This window comes from Triticum aestivum, chromosome 5A, assembly GCF_018294505.1.
Source record: "Triticum aestivum cultivar Chinese Spring chromosome 5A, IWGSC CS RefSeq v2.1, whole genome shotgun sequence".
NCBI classification, from domain to species: Eukaryota; Viridiplantae; Streptophyta; class Magnoliopsida; order Poales; family Poaceae; genus Triticum; species Triticum aestivum.
Window position 1 is genome coordinate 176,360,471 of NC_057806.1, and position 14,691 is coordinate 176,375,161.

Below are 14,691 nucleotides of genomic sequence, written 5' to 3' on the forward strand. Positions count from 1 at the left end.
TCCGAGCTATCATATCTGCACGAACAAGTTCGGCAGGTGATGCAGGGTGTTGCCCAGGCCTTGTGGCCGTCTGTCTCCCTGCCCGAGGGTGTTGCAGAGCTTGCGGAGAAGCTTAAAGGAGCGCGGCGGCGCTTCCGATTATGGAAGATATCAGCTTGCCGACAGGGTGCCAGAGAAGCCTGGGCCATGGTGAAGACGCGGTATACCAGAGCAGACCCAAATCACATGGCCGAAGTCGGACCTGTGGGACCCGACGGAAAAGAGATTCCCGTTAGCTTAGTGTATGGGCAAGTAGAATTAGCCACCAAGTATTCCCAACAGGATTGTAAGCTAGACCGCCTGTTGGATGGTATAGAGGAAGAATTTAGTCAGTCTGCATGACTATGTATTTAAAGTGACATGTATAATGCCTTCTAGCCGGATAGTAGATCATTTGTCATTGCGAACCTTTTCGCTTCAGCCTCCGGGCCTAATAGTCCGGAGTGTATCCGGATACCCGCTCAGTTATATAAGAATAGGGGTATGCATGGAGACCAGGCGTAGGGGTCATGAGTGCTTTATCAGACAAGTGCCCAACTAGTTATGTTATATTGCATGGGTAGCAAGAAATATCTTCCAGGGAGAATATTTCCGTTAAGGGTTCCTTTCCCTGGGTAAGCATGCCCTAAAGTGCATGTCCGGATTGCGATAGGAAACGCAGGAAAAACATCTGGGGGCATATATGAAAAATAAAAATCATCTTTTGTTCACCGACTGAATATTCCCTTAAGAATGCTAGCTTTCGGCTTCACCCAGTCTAAGGTACACATCCGGCTGACCCGACGGTAACAATCGCAGAGGTGCTCCCCTTATGCCCTAGCCGAATTAACGGGAACATAGGGCATAAATACAAGAGCCAGGCAACCCAGCTTGGCCAAAACTTAAGTCATATCGATGCATATAATGGCGAAAAAAGGTACATGCGGAAGTATAACACATGTGCTAGGTAGGAAGCCCAGATAAATAATTTAAGCTTCTGTGAAAGAAGCCCCCAGGTATGAAGAGTGCGGCTAGCGCATATGTGGTGTGCAAGCAAGGCACAAGGTGACCTTTGAAGACTTAGAGAAATAAGAAAGGAAAGCAAGAAAGGAAAACAAGACAGATAATATATTTGTGAAAAATGGGCAAAGGGAGGGGACTAACATAGAGTCCGGTGCTAGGCGTAGAATCTTCGGAGCCTGGCCGCGTTCCATGGGTTCGGCTCAAGTCGACTAGTCGATGCCTCCCGCAGTCGGTACGCTCCACCGGTCAGAACTTGGTCAATACTGAAGGGACCTTCCCATTTGGGCTCGAGCTTGTTCTTCTTCTTATCTGGCAGGCGTAGAACTAGTTCGCCAACATTATAAGTTTTGGCCCGTACTTCTCTGCTTTGGTATCTGCGAGCCTGTTGCTGATAAAATGCGGAACGGGCTTTGGCTACGTCGCGCTCCTCCTCCAAGGTGTCTAGACTTTCCTGCCGATCGAGCTCGGCTTCTCTTTCTTCATACATGCGCACTCTAGGTGAGTCATGAATTATGTCGCAGGGCAAGATTGCCTCTGTGCCATACACCATAAAGAAGGGTGTATATCCGGTACTGCGATTCGGCGTGGTCCACAGCCCCCAGAGTACGGAGTCGAGCTCCTCTACCCAGTGCGTGTCAGAATCCGTTAAGGAACGCACTAGTCTAGGTTTAATGCCGCTCATTATAAGACCGTTTGCTCACTCGACTTGACCATTGGTTTGTGGGTGATAGACTGAGGCATAATCGAGCTTGATGCCCATTTTGCTGCACCAGAGTTTTACCTCATCGGTCATGAAGTTCGTGCCATTATCTGTGATGATGCTGTGGGGGATGCCGTAACGGTGTACAACCCCGAATATGAAATCTATCACCGGTCCAGATTCGGCTGTTTTAACCGGTTTGGCCTCTATCCATTTGGTGAATTTATCCACCATGACCAATAAGTACTTTTTCTTGTGGGTTCCCCCTTTAAGCAGTCCAACCATGTCAAGCCCCCAGACCACAAAGGGCCATGTAATGGGGATTGTTTGGAGAGCGGTGGGTGGCATGTGGCTTTGATTTGCAAAGAGCTGGCAACCGGCAAAACATTGGACCAAGTCAGGTGCATCTGCCCGGGCCGTTGGCCAATAGAATCCTGTAGGGAAGGCCTTGCTTACAAGAGCCCGGGCTGCGGCGTGATGACCGCTGAGTCCGACGTGAATTTCTGCCAAAAGATTCCTCCCTTCCTCTTCGGAGATGCACCTTTGAAGGACTCTGGTAGTGATTTTCTTGTACAATTCTCCCTCATGGACCCTATAGGCCTTGGATCGCCGCACTATGCAGCGTGCCTCATTTTGGTCCTTCGGAAGTTCCTGTCTGGTTAGGTAGGCCAGGAATGGTTATGTCCACGGGGCAATAATGGCCATTATTTCATGGGCTGAAGGTGTTATTTCGGTGGCGGAGCCTCCGATTGTGTTAGAGAGTTCGGCATCGGGTGTTTTGGCTGGGTCTGGATTGTTGTTACCGGGGTCCCCTTCCCATATTACGGATGGCATGAAAATCCTTTCCAAAAATATGTTGGCGGGGGGGGGGGGGGGGGGGGACCGCGTCGCGTTTTGCACCGATGCGGGCGTGGATGTCCGCCGCCTGATTGTTTTCCCGAGACACATGGTGAAATTCGAGTCCCTCGAACCGAGCTGACATTTTTAGGACGGCGTTTCGATAGGCCGCCATTTTCGGATCCTTGGCGTCAAAATCTGAATATATTTGGGATATTGTGAGGTTTGTATCCCCGCACACCTCTAGGCGTTGAATGCCAATGGAGACTGCCATCCGAAGACCATGCAACAAAGCTTCGTAGTCGGCTGCGTTCTTGGAGTCCGTATATAGTATTTGTAGTATGTATCGAACGGTATCTCCGGTTGGGGACGTCAGAACGACACCAGCCCCTAGACCGGCCAGCATTTTAGAACCGTCGAAGTGCATGATCCAATTGGAGTATGCGCCGTACTCTTTAGGGAGTTCAGCCTCTGTCCATTCGGCGACGAAGTCGGCCAGTACTTGCGATTTAATGGCTCGGCGAGGTTTATATGTTATGTCGAATGGGAGGAGCTCAATGGCCCATTTGGCAATCCTGCCTGTAGTGTCGCGGTTTTTGATAATATCATTAAGTGGCACTTCCGAGGCTGCTGTAATCGAACACTCTTGAAAGTAGTGTCGCAGTTTCCGTGATGCCATGAATACCGCATATGCTATCTTTTGGTAATGCGGGTACCGTGATTTGCATGGAGTAAGGACAGTGGATACATAGTATACCGGCTTTTGAAGAGGGAATTTGTGTCCGTCCGTTTCCCGTTCGACAACGAGCACCGCGCTTACAACTTGATGAGTTGCCACAATGTACAATAGCATTGCTTCGCCGATGTTTGGCGTGGCCAGGATCAGGTTGGTTGCCAGGATGGCCTTTATTTCTTCCAATCCGGCTGTGGACGTGTCCGTCCACTCGAAGTGTTTGGTGTCCCGAAGGAGGCGATAAAGGGGTAAAGCTTTTTCTCCTAAGCGGGAGATAAAGCGGCTTAGAGCCGCCACACATCCAGTTAACTTCTGGATTTGTTTGAGGTCTGTTGGGGTAGCCAACTATGACAACGGTCGGATTTTGGCCGGATTAGCTTCAATACCTCTATTGGAGACAATGAATCCCAGGAGCTTTCCAGCTGGGACGCCGAAGACGCATTTTTCTGGATTGAGCTTGATGTCATATGTTCGGAGGTTGTCGAATGTGAGCCTCAAGTCGTCTATCAGAGAGTCGACATGTTTGGTTTTGACGGCCACATTGTCTATGTATGCCTCTACTATTTTGCCAATTTGTTTCTCCAGGCATGTCTGAATCATGCGCTGATATGTTGCGCCGACGTTTTTGAGGCCAAAAGGCATTGTGTTGAAACAGAAGGGACCATATGGTGTGATGAATGCCGTTGCGGCTTGGTCGGACTCCACCATCTTGATTTGGTGGTAACCAGAGTATGCGTCGAGGAAACACAATGACTCGTGTCCTGCGGTAGCGTCAATGATTTGACCGATGCGTGGAGGGGGAAGGGATCCTTTGGGCAAGCTTTATTGAGGTCTTTGAAATCAACGCAAAGGTGCCAGGATTTTTCCTTCTTTGGTACCATCACCAGGTTTGCTAGCCAGTCCGGATGTTTTATTTCTCTGATGAATCCGGCTTCCAATAACTTGGCTAGTTCTTCTCCCATGGCCTGTCTTTTAGGTTTGGAGAAACACCAAAGAGTTTGCTTGACCGGCTTGAATCCCTTTATGATATTGAGGCTATGCTCGGCCAGCCTGCGTGGGATTCCTGGCATGTCTGAGGGATGCCAGGCGAATATGTCCCAGTTCTCGCGCAGGAACTCTCGTAGTGCGGCGTCCACGGCGGGGTTTAACTGTGCCCCGATGGAGGCTGTTTTGGTAGGGTCCGTTGGGTAGACTTGGAATTTGACTATTTCATCCGCTGGTTTAAAAGACGTGGACTTGGATCTCTTGTCGAGTATCACATCGTCCCTGTCCACTGTGGAGCGTAGCGTGGTTAACTCCTTGGCCGAGAGGGCTTCGGATAGTGCCTCGAGGGCCAATGCCGCTGTTTTGTTTTCGGCGTGGAGTGCTATGTCCGGATCACTAGCGAGAGTGATGATTCCGTTGGGCCCGGGCATTTTAAGCTTCATGTACCCATAATGGGGTACGACTTTGAAGATTGTGAATGCCTCCCGTCCTAAAAGAGCGTGATAGCCGCTGCTGAACTGGGCCACTTGGAATGTAATTTCTTCGGACCTGTAATTGTCCGGCGTGCCGAATACCACATCTAGTGTGATTTTCCCAGCACAGTGTGCTTCCCTGCTGGGGATAATTCCTCTAAAGGTTGTGCTACTTTGCTCGATGTGGTTCCCGTCTATTTCCATCTTTTGAAGAGTTTCCTCATAGATGAGGTTTAGTCCGCTGCCGCCGTCCATGAGTAGTTTGGTGAGTCGAAAGCCGTCCACGATTGGACTGAGGACCAGTGCGGCTGGTGCTCGGGCTGTTCGGAATTTGGGTTCATCACTGGTATTGAAGGTAATAGCCGTGTCACTCCATGGATTTATTACTGCTACGTGGCAGATTTCGGCCATGCTGCGGAGTGTTCGCTTGCGCCTATTATTTGACGCAAAGGTCTTGAACACTGTTAACACCATATTGTTATCCACTGGATGGTGCTGTGTGGTATGTGGGATAAGAAGATCCTCACCACTTTTGGCTACCTGCCGGAGTATCCAACATGCTCTAAGGCTGTGGGTTGGTATTATATCCGTCGTGCTATGAATTTTGTAGGGTCCGTTGAGCCATCCCTCCACCACGGTTCCTTGCCCTGTAAAGGGTTTTTTGCTTTTTGGTAGTTGATCCGGGTGTATTGTGATAATGCACCCTTTTATTTCGGACTAGGTTTGTGTTGAAGGCCGGATTATCCCAAAAACTTCTTTCGGTTTTCCAGGCACTCTCCATCACACAGTACTTTTGTACTATGGACGCCAAATCAGCAAAGCGTGTTATCTCACGGCGATTTATGGCGTTAAGGATTCCCTTGTCCGTGCAATTATTGCAGAAAAATAAGATTGCGTCTTCCTCACGACAGTCCTTAACCTTGTTCATTGCAAGGAGGAATCTGGCCCAGTAATGATGTACTGTTTCGTGAGGCTCTTGCCTGATATGGGAAATATCACTTGTGTGTGGGTGGGTGGGTGGAATTAGATCCGAACCCCTACCCGATCTAGGATCCAGGGGCCAAGGAGTTTCCAATTTTGAAAGTTCCGGTTCCGGGGTGTTACCCGCTAATCCTGGTCCGAGGTCTGACTATAAGTTCAGGAATTGGATGTTGTCCTCCCATGAACGGGCGTCCGGCTCAGAGAGCTCGGGAATCTGGACATATTTGGTCCTCAGGATAGAGGAAAAGTCACCGCATTGTTCCTCCACCACTGCAATATGATGGGTGACCGGTGGAGAGTTAATCTCCCTTTGATCGGGTTTAAGCCCAATCCGATCATAGTCCGTAGCGACTCCCAAGGTGGCGATACTATCCAAGAGCTCGTTTAAGGAGGAGAGCTCCATTGGATCCATCTGTTCGGCCAGTGCTGATTTGATGTGGAGGCTGTTTTCGATGACCCGAGAGTTCATCGTCGGCGCGGCGGCCGAACAGGCGGTCATGATGAACCCGCCTAACTGGAGAGTCTGGCCGACAGCCAAAGCTCCCCAACAGTAGTACCATCTTTAAAGACGATACGAGACATCCTTTCTTCGGGCGATGGCACAGAGGAACTCTCAATGAAAGCACCAATGTCGGTGTCAAAACCGACGGATCTCGGGTAGGGGGTCCCGAACTGTGCGTGTAGGCCAGATGGTAACAGGAGGCAGGGGACACAATGTTTTACCTAGGTTCGGGCCCTCTTGATGGAGGTAAAACCCTACGTCCTGCTTGATTAATATTGATGATATGGGTAGTACAAGAGTAGATCTACCACGAGATCAGAGAGGCTAAACCCTAGAAGCTAGCCTATGGTATGATTGTATGTTGTCCTACGGACTAAATCCCTCCGGTTTATATAGTCACCGGAGAGGTTAGGGTTACACAAGGTCGGTTACAAAGGAGGAGATATACATATCCGTATCGCGTAGCTTGCCTTCCACGCCAAGTAGAGTCCCATCCGGACACGAGACGAAGTCTTCAATCCTGTATCTTCATAGTCTAACAGTCCGGCCAGTCGAGATAGTCCGGCTGTCCGGAGACCCCCTAATCCAGGACTCCCTCAACTAGGGTTACACAAGGTCGGTTACAAAGGAGGAGATATGCATATCCGTATTGCCTAGCTTGCCTTCCGCGCCAAGTAGAGTCCCATCCGGACACGGGATGAAGTCTTCAATCTTGTATCGTCATAGTCCTATAGTCCGGCCAAAGGATATAGTCCGGCTGTCAGGATACCCCCTAATCCAGGACTCCCTCAGTAGCCCCTGAACTAGGCTTCAATGACGATGAGTCCGGCACGTGGATTGTCTTCGGCATTGCAAGGCGGGTTCCTCCTCCGAATACTTCATAGAAGATTTTGAACACGAGGATCGTGTCCGGCTCTGCAAAACAAGTTCCACATACCACCATAGAGAGAATAATATTTCCACAAATCTAATCTGCTGACACGTTTTGGCGGCAAGACATCATGCCACGGCCTAGTAATTATTTGAACCGTTTTTCTTTAACCAGCCCCGCACACAACGCGAGGCAGTTTCTTGACACGTCTTGTCAAAGCAGAGATCGTGTTCCCCTTGTCACGGGATTCTCATCAATACAAATGTGGGTAACCCAACCATGCATGTTGGTATGACTCCTAGATCTTAGGTAAGTCTCGAGCGGCCGCGAGGAGGACGCCTGATATTCATCCCCTTTATAAAGGGACAAGGCTTTTTCTTTTTTCCCTCCCGTGCTCAATCGAATCCTTTCCCCGCCTCGAGTTCTAACACCCAAAGCCCAGGTCAGGTGCTTCGGATCTTCACTCATGTCCGGATCCAGCCTTCAAGGCCGGTGGACACATTCCTCCGTCATGGAGGAGGACATCAAGAAGTTGAGGGAGGCCAGATATCTGACCGCTGAAATTTCACATCAGCTGCCCGCCCGAGGGCAGGTCGTCCCTACTCCCGAACCCAACGAGAGCGTTGTGTTCGTCTCCCACTTCCTCTGAGGACTAGGCCTCGCTCTGGATCGCTTTGTTAGGGGTCTTATGTTCTATTACGGGATGGATTTTCACGATCTGGCCCCGGATTCCCTTCTTCACATCTCATCATTTATTGTCGTCTGTGAGGCCTTCCTCCGCATTACCCCTCGCTTCGGCCTGTGGCTCAAGACCTTCGATGTGAAGCCGAAGATGGTCGAGGGGCAGTATGCAGCGTGCGGAGGTGCTCTAATAAGCAAAATTGCTGACGCTCCATGGCCAAAGGGATCCTTTCCAGAGGTGTCCGGATTGTGGCAACGGGAGTGGTTTTATGTCACAGCTCCCTGAAGTGCCAAGTTGGTAGCTGCCCCCGCCTTTCGCTCGGGCCCTCCACCACAACTGATGTCATGGATCAGCAGGGGGCTGAGCTGGGGTCCAGCCAAGGACGTGCCAATACTGCAGAGCCGTATCCGAGATCTCTTCGAGGGAGACTTCAATCTTGTTATGGTAATACAAGTCATGCTGGTTCGTCTAGTCCAGCCTTGCAAACGCCGGCCTCTCCGCATGTGGGAATTTAACCCGGAAGGACCGCGCAATATTCAAAATTTCCTCGGCATAACGCATGAGGAGGTGTACAAATCGTTCTTCAGAACCCCAATTAGAGTGTCCGGACACTACCGAGGACGTGGGCCTGAGCTGCAACCGCCTCGCTGCCCAAGTAAGTAATCCCATGGCCGAACACATTGTCCTTTATTTATCATGACATCATTCTAAAGAATCACTCTTTGACTAGGACTGAATAACAAAGGCGAAGATGATCCGTTGTTCGGCCCCCCTTCCTGAAGGTTGGACAATCCGGTGCTGGAAAAGATGCTCGAGCTAGCACCTTGTCTAGTGCCCTCAAAGGAAGATGAAGGGGGGAATCAAGAGGGCGAAAGCGGGCCTCCATCGCTACCTATTCCAATCGAGGGAATGAGCGCCTCTGCGAGGGAGGATAACCAAGGGGAAGAATCTGACATTCTCTCTCCTCGGGGGAGGAAGAGGACTACCTCTGAAGATCCGGAAACTAAGGTTTCCAAACGGGAGAAGAAATCTACGCCTGAGGGTCCTGCCTCGGAGGGTATTCTTGCCGCACAATGTCCGCGCGGGGATCAACACTCAACCGAGCTGTAAGTAATGAAAAAGTACTTAATAGTGAAGATATCCTACCTTACTTCTGAAGACAATAACCGATGCTTGTAAATTGTAGTCCGGATCGCAGCCTTTGTCGACAAAGTTCATCTTCGGGGGATCTTCTTCCAGAGATGATGGAGAGCGAAACGCCTCCCTCGGACTCCCCAGCTCAAGAAGCGGGCGACCTTGAAGTGTCGTCGCAAAGGGTATCTCCGGATCCGAAATCACCAGAGGATGACCCTTTGGCTGCCCGGCATCCCTAGTATCCGGCTCCTGAGGAGAGCGACAGCAAGGGTCCGTACTGTGTGCGGCCGGATGCGCTGAAGGATCTTTTTGGGAAATCTGCCATCTTGGAAGCGCATCGTACATTAATGGGTACGGTAATTGAAAGGATTTCATCCGCCAAAAGCGGTTTGCACGAAGCTTTTATGTGTCTGCTGAAAGGCTTCGAGGTACGTAAAATAATGTATGCCTTTAATAGTACCGCATACGTTAGGTATGCCCATGCAGATAGTAGCCCCTGAGACTCTGGTTGTCATCGAGAACGGCGACAAACAGAGGATCATAGTCCCAGGTAATAACCGGACCGCCTTTATGTGCAGGTGGTTGAAGCTCCGGTGGCTAGCCGGACTGATGGGTTTGCCGAATTAAAGTGGCAACTGGATGCGGCAGATGCCGACATCGTGCTTGTCAACAAGCGGCTTAACGAGGCACATGGTGAGTGATTTTTCTGGTGATCATCACATAATAAGAGCAGCATGATGCCAGTATCTTTAATATGTTGTGACTGCAGATGGAGCGGCCACCGTGGAGACCCTTCGGGCAGAGCTTGCCCGAGCCAAGGAGAAAGCAAGGAGTAGCAATGCGGCCGCTTTACAGGAGGCCGAAGAGTTAAGGGCCGAACAGGCTGCACATTGCGAGAGAAAAGAAAAAATTGCCGAGATGGCCATGGAGTTAAAAGATGCTGCTGACCGTTACCGGCTTCTTGAAGAGGAAAACAGGGCGAAGGCGACGGACCTGGAGAAGGCCCGGGTGGCTGCCAAGGAAGCCCGCTCCAAAATTAGAGCGACAAAGGAGGAGCTGAATCAAGCTGCAGATATCGTGTTGGGAAGCCCTTCTTGTTGCAGACTAAGTTCAGAGATCTGAAGTATGCTCCTCTGGACCGGCTATGGAGTTCTGCGGACGCGTACATGGATTTGGGTGCAAGTGCTGCTAATGCAGCCGAGTACTTCAAGGATCAGAAAGGTCCCGAAGTGGAAAAGCTGTTCTGGTCATAGTTTCACGCTCCAGTCCGTCCGCTCCTGCTGAATGAGCGATTGACCGGTTGGGCCGAGCTCCATAGGTTGTCCGGACTTGCCATGAGGTCCGTTGTGGATCACCTGTGGCTGGGAGGGCCAAGGCCGAGTATCTACTTTAGCTTAGTGCAACAATTCCTTGAAGTTGTGCCACACGTCGATGCTGTAAAGAGGTCAGCGGGAATAGAAGGCTCGCAGATGGCCCTTGCCTATGTCAAAACATACTGGGCGGAGATGGATGCCACCACTGTTGCGGCGCAGGGTTCGGCCATAGGCCGAGTGGCTGCCGAGCACTATTTTGAAGAAGTTCTTGAAGGCGCTCGTTCGATAGAGGCCCAGTGCTCGAAGAATATTATGTTTGAGTGACATGTATTCCCATTGTAAAAACAATGCTTTATTGAGTTTATCAAGGCTGTATTTATACTTTTGCCGGAAAGTACTATGATGCCTCTTGTGCGGCCGTGTATGTATATATGTATATAACCTGAAAGATGGCAGTCGTCGGCTTCAGCCCCCACGCATATAATGCGGGGGTGTTCGCAGAAGACGCATTTTCACACTTGATCCAACGTCTTGGTCCATTAAGGATGTGATAGTGCAGCGAACTAGGCAGCCGGACTATAATGCTTTAACACTTTCACTTAGCCAGAGGAGTTTGACAGTGGGGCTACTATATAGCCCCTGGTGGCTCCGCGCTCATCCGGATTCGGGGCGCGTACAAGCCCGGCCAGGAAATGGCCCTTCGTTAAGGCAAAGGAATCCCTAAGATTCCACTAGGTCATCGAGTGGTTGATCAGTCTCACGCTATATCATGACAGTCAGTTTTCGGCTTTCTCTACTGAGGTGCTCGTCCGGATGAACCAGGGCACAATCGCAGTAGTTCTCCTTGTGCCGCCCTAGCCGATAGAGCGGAACGTAAGGCAGCAAAACACAAGAGCCGGGCAAACCCAACATTTGACCAAAGACATGATTCAGAGCTGATGCATATAAGGCCAAACTCGCGACGCCGAACACTCCTAAGGTATTCGGTCTTTATGATGTAAACCAGGCCTAAACAGTGCCCTTTGTAATAAGCCCCTGGTGTCCAGGTACGTGCAATATTCTGACGTGGCCACATGCCAAGACGTCACCATCCTTCTCAATTGTACTGAGAATCCGAGGGATGTGTATCAACAAGAGACAGTAAAAAAGGTTTACGCAGGGTCTTAATCTAAAAAGAATCCTTGGAACGGGTCCTTGCTGCACGTATGCGCCTGTGTCTCCATTGTGTCATATTCTGGACGGGTGTAGCACGATGGTCATCTGAAAAAGAAAGGAACTTAATTGAAAAGTTGTCGTGCAAAAGGTAGGTTATACTAAATAAACCATGTACAGTTAAAAATGAGTAAAGTTGAGCCTAATTGCCACTTGTTTGCGCGCGTTGAGCCCCTTGTATTGTAATAGGGGTATAGCCATCAAACCTGTATCAATTACATATAGCTGCGCTGGACTCGTCCAGCCGAGTCCTGGTCTTAACGACCTGTCAGATGATTTAGTTGGTGAGGCCGTTTAGTGTGCGGCTGCCAAGGCAGCCACATGGTCTTCCGCGCGCAAGGAGCACTCAATACTTCCATTTACTGTAATGATGCCACGTGGACCGGGCATCTTAAGCATGAGAGAAGTGTAATGCGGTATTGCGCTAAAGCGAGTGAAAGCTTCACGTCCGAGTAGTGCTTGATAGCCACTTTGGAACGGAGCGATGTGGAACGTTAAATTTTCGCTGCGGAAGTTATCAGGAAAGCCGAATATAACCTCTAGTAGCAGGGAGCCCGTGCAATGGGCCTCTGGGTCTGGCGTTACTCCTTTAAAGGTAGTATTGCTACGGCTAATTTTTGTTGGGTCTATCCCCATTTTGCGGACTATGTCCTAATATATCAAGTTTAAACTGCTGCCGCCGTCCATCAGGACTCGTGTGAAGTGGTATCCGTCAATTATTGGGTCTAATACCAAGGCAGCCCATCCTGCATGCCAGATATTTGTCGAGTAATCCCGATGGTCAAAGGTGATCGGTTGGGACGACCAGTGGTAGGACTCCGCGGTGATAGGCCCTGGGGCTTGTGTCACTAGGATTGCCACTTTGTTTCTCCCCTTTGTTATGTGTAACACGTTTACTGTTTTGGCTTCTGGTGGGAATTTCTTCTGTTCCCCAGTGCTTTGCTTGTGAGGCTCATCCTCGTCTTCGCTTGGTGTATCCTGCCCCTTGTGTTCGGCGTTAAGTTTGCCGGGCTGCTTGAAAACCCAACATTCTCTATGGGTATGATTTGCAGGTTTATCGGGGGTGCTGTGGATCTGACATAGTTTGTCCAGAATCTTGTTCAAGTTGGACAGTTCGTCGCTATTGCCTTTGGAGGGCAGCTTTTGCTGACCTGGCCGAGAGCTTCTGAATCCGGCGTTTACCGCCGTGCTCTTCGGGCTGTCTTCTTTATTCCGGCGCTTGTTTTTGCTGTGTCGTGACTTCCCGTTTCCGTCCCTGACTTCGGATGTACTTGGGTCGTTGGTGCTGCATCGGGCTAACTAGCTGTCCTCGCCCAGACAAAAGCGGGTCATGATGCTTGTTAATGCTCCCATTGTTCTCGGCTTTTCTTGGCCGAGGTGTCTGGCAAGCCATTCGTCTCGAATGCTGTGTTTGAAAGCTGCTAAGGCTTCGGCATCCAGACAATCGACTATTTGGTTCTTTTTAGTGAGAAACCTGTTCCAAAGCTTTCGGGCTGACTCTCTGGGTTGTTGAGTTATATGACTCAAATCGTCTGCATCCGGTGGTCGGACATAAGTCCCTTGAAAATTTGCTCGAAAAGCGTCTTCGAGCTCTTCCCAGCTTCCAATGGAGTTTTCGGGGAGGCTTTTAAGCCAGTGTCGAGTTGGCCCTTTGAGCTTGAGGGGTAAGTACTTGATGGCGTGGAGATCATCTCCTCGAGCCATATGGATATGGAGGATATAGTCCTCAATCCAGAACCCAGGGTCTGTCGTTCTGTCGTACGCCTCTATGTTTACGGGTTTGAATCCCTCTGGAAATTTGTGGACCAGCACCTCATTGGTGAAACATAGGGGGGGGTGCGGCACCCCTGTATTTGAGTGTACCATGGTGTTGGGATGTTTGTTGTGTTGCATTGCATGCTAGAGCGCGCTTGCTTCGCCCGTAGATGGATCTGGTTGCGCCCTCCTTTTGATGTGAGCCCTCACGTGGATCGCGTACTGGCTTATGTGCGGCGTTATTTGCCGCTCTATGTTGGCCACGAGGTCGTCTATCCGACCAGATGGCCGTTTTGTTTTTTGGTTGCGGGGGATCTAAGGCCTCCTCATCGAATTCAGGTAGCAACTTTCGCTTCTGATAGCTCTTGGTGTGGCGATTACCGCCGACTTCGTTGTAGTCTTGAGTACTTCACTCCATCTGATTCTGAGTGTGTCTTGTGCAGCCCTAAGCCTTTACTTCTGCATTTTCAAACTCCTCGCAGTGGCAACGAGCCTTTGATGGGCATTCTGTTGCTCCAGGTGCCTGTCTGGTGTGATGTCGTCCGAACTATTATCTTCGACGAAGTCAGGTTGTTCGATTTGATTCTCCGTGTTGCCGTGGTCGGGCGATGGTTCACCCTGCTCTATCACTGGGTCCATATGATCGCTGTTTCTGCCGAGGCGGGATTTGGAGCGGCGCTTATGCCGCCGCTTTCACTGCTTCTCGAGGGAACAACCCTTCGCTGCGTCCTTCCGTTCCTCGTCGTTGTTTTCTTTGGGTGTGTCCACCATGTATAGATCATATGATGAAGTGGGCGTGCAGTCCCCTGTGGGCAGTGGTTCCTGTTCGTCTCCTGCATCGTCGTCCATACCGTCGATGTCTTCGGAGTTGAAGTCGAGCATGTTGGTCAAATCATCGACAGTGGCTACTAAGTGGGTGGTGGGTGGGTAGTGAATTTCTTCGTCATCCGCATCCCAATCCTGCCGAACATAGTTCGGCCAGAACTCTCCTGACAGGGAGACAGACCTTAATGAACTCAGTATGTCGCTGAAGGGCGAGTGCTGAAAGATATCCGCGGAGGTGAACGCCATGATCGGCGCCCAGTCGGATCCGATAGGCGCGGGCGCAGGCAGTTCGGAGTCCGTGGCCGGGGAAGAATCCGACAGTTTGGCGTCACGGCTCTCGTGAAGGGTAAGGTCGATACTCGGCTCGATCACCGATGAAAATGCGGCCTCCGTGGTGGGGTCTATCCACCCATCCCTGGATGGTGCAATTGGCTCCGAATTGAGGGTCGGAGCAGTCGCCGGTGCAATCTCCCGAACATTGTCCGATGGTAGAGCTAAATCATGCTCATCGTGACCGTGCGGCGCACTCGGCAAGAGCTTGAATCCGTCGAAGATCAAGTCTCCGTGGATGTCGGCTGTGTAGTTTAAGCTTCCAAATCTGACCTGATAGCCAGGGGCGTAGCTCTCGATCTGCTCCAAATGGCCAAG